Raw genomic sequence first — 2,805 nt, 5'->3', positions numbered from 1 at the left:
ACGAACTGTGTCTTTAATATTCAAACGTAACAGGTTTGTCAACATGTGATAATCACTGATCAGCTGAAAAAATATGGCTAATATAGCTTTCCGACTAAAATTGTAAATCTGCTATACAAAAAGTCGATTTTATAGTTAAATAATATCAATATTATAAATCTAACCAGTCCTCTAAATAAAGGATATTCATAATATCTGTTTAAAATTGTCAAATTGACAATACTTGAACATGATTTCGAAGTATGTACACAGTAAACGTTATTTTTTAAGGATAAAAAATTATGATATAAGATTATGGGCAGAGACCCGAAGTATAGTATAATATACTTGCATTTGTGCCCTAACTGTAACTTGCAGAATTTTTTCAGCATTTTTCCTCATTTCAGCGACTTTTTGAAGTGTAGAATTATATTGAACTTTAAGAATAAAACAAAAAAGTCTCAGGACTCAGGAGGATATACAGGGACATCACTTTATTTTTACTTAAAATTTTATTGTACCTGCGTTTCTGAATGTACTTGACTCCACCCCTTTCACTAATGTCCTGCTCCCGTCAGCCACACAAACTTACGGCCGCTGTTACATTCGAAGTCTGCTAGCAGTGAAGTAAAGAGTACAGAGTATAGCGTGTTTCAGAAATATGGTTGCGTTTTCTATAGAAGAAAGAGCCTATATTATTGAAGCTTATTTCCAGGGGCAGGTATTTATGGAGATTAACTTTATCATTTGTGTTTTTTAATACTGGTGTCGGCGGAGATTGTTGGAGACTGATTTGTACTCTTGGCGGGTATTAATGGAAATTTTGAAAAACACAATTATTTTGAAATTGGAGTATTAACTCAGTATGAATATTACTTTACAAATAATTAATATCAAAGATTCGTTGGATTCTGGTAAAGGTGCGGTATGGCCAATTGACAATATTTGTTGGATTGAGACTGTATTTAACACACATGCATTAAACACGAAAAAAACTTGCAGCCCTCAAATTAACACTTTCAAATTATTAGCGAAATATTGAATTCACTAATGTAATCAGAACACCTGGAATATCATGAAATGTAGCCTACTTCGATATTATAACAAATTCAAAAGAAAAAATAGTCCGAAAAAAGAACTCAGAATATGAAATTCGCTATAAAACGACACAATAATAATGCGCGAATATGTTCATATTTCGCTATTAGAACTCTATTTCGCGATTTGTCGTGATTATTTTATCCGCATATTATTAATCAGAATCACTTAATTCGTAAAGATTAGTAAAAATATATTGTGTATCTATTATGTCGTGATTTTCGCGATCTCCATAAACACCTGGCCCTGCTTATTTCGCACAGGTACGGTGTGTAGCATGACTGAATAACTTTATCTGTGTGGACTGAGCAGAAGTGGAATTAGAGTTATCGAAAGTACAGTAATATGCTGAATAAAGTAGCCATTATATAATGAATACAACCTCCTGAAGAGTTGAGTATTTGAAAAAAAAAACTATTACTACTCTACTGTATTTTGATAAAATACCGTAAAAGTAATAAACAAACTGAAAATCGTAATATCTCATTTCCCTGTAACATAAGTGGATACACTACTTTACTCTCCTCCTATAGCTAGTAAAATGATTTGTTTACATATTGCACTAATAACACCAAACTCCTGTAATGGAAGGGGGTAACAGTGTTTCCGAGTATAGCCAGGTTAATGTTAAAAATGTTGGTAAAATAAGTGATTTCCCTGTATTATATTACCTATATTACAATGAGAGTAATAGACCTATACGATATTTATATGCAGAAAATACGGTCACTCTTGAGGAGTTACAACGTTCTCTCGCTCTATTTACCGAAAACGTAAACGTCAGTAAAGCTGTTTACCATACTATGCATATTCGTCAAGCTAATACCCACTTAATTGCAACTGCCAGAGCACAAAGAGAAGGCCTATACTGAAGGAATGAGATATCATTACTCATCTTGCTTACGATGGTTTCATTCTCAGGGTTCATGATGGGATAATAGATCAATGGAGAATTTAGTCCCTGCGATTTACGGAAAGCCGGTATAATTGTTGACATAAGCTCTTCCGAGTATTAGACGAAAGAGGCAATCATGCACAACCTACAACTTCTCCGGTGATTCTCTACTAAAGCGGGGGCTTATCACTCGGTTCACTTGTGTTCGATCCCAGGCATTGACTGGAGCGCTACTTGTGGTGTACAAACTAATAATGGGATGCAAGTTTCCCCGGGTTGCCGCGTTTCCCACAAATTAATGAATTTCATAGAACCAACACTACATTTCACATTAGAATGTCCCTTAATTTCATATAATTTTATGTCATAAAAAATTGTGGGACGGTGTCGTTGCTGCCAGATGGAGATAGCCACAGGTCAGTCAGGTGCAGTGTTCGATATAGAACTCTCACGGCCACAAATCGGTGAAGCCCAGGATGAGACACACATGTTATAGATATAGGTTATAATTTATGAAATTAATTATTCTTAATTAATTATTATTAATGAATTCTTTTTCCTTCTTAGCTTTCATTGATTCTTTACTTGAATTTTTTTTTCTTCTGTAAACTGCCATTGTTTGTTTGTGTATTTGTTTGCCCTTTTTCTTACTCTTTTAGCTCTCATCTTCTATTTATTCTTGTATTTTTTTGTATGCTTTGTCTAATGGCAGCCTCTAATTTGAGGAAGCTTTGATAAATAAAAAAAAAATAAATAAGAACATTTTATTCGCTTTATATACATAATAATTAATAATAATAATAATAATAATAATAATAATAATAATAATAATA

Source organism: Periplaneta americana, chromosome 12 (genome assembly GCF_040183065.1).
Source record: "Periplaneta americana isolate PAMFEO1 chromosome 12, P.americana_PAMFEO1_priV1, whole genome shotgun sequence".
Classification (NCBI taxonomy): Eukaryota; Metazoa; Arthropoda; class Insecta; order Blattodea; family Blattidae; genus Periplaneta; species Periplaneta americana.
Note: the sequence above shows the minus strand (reverse complement) of the source record.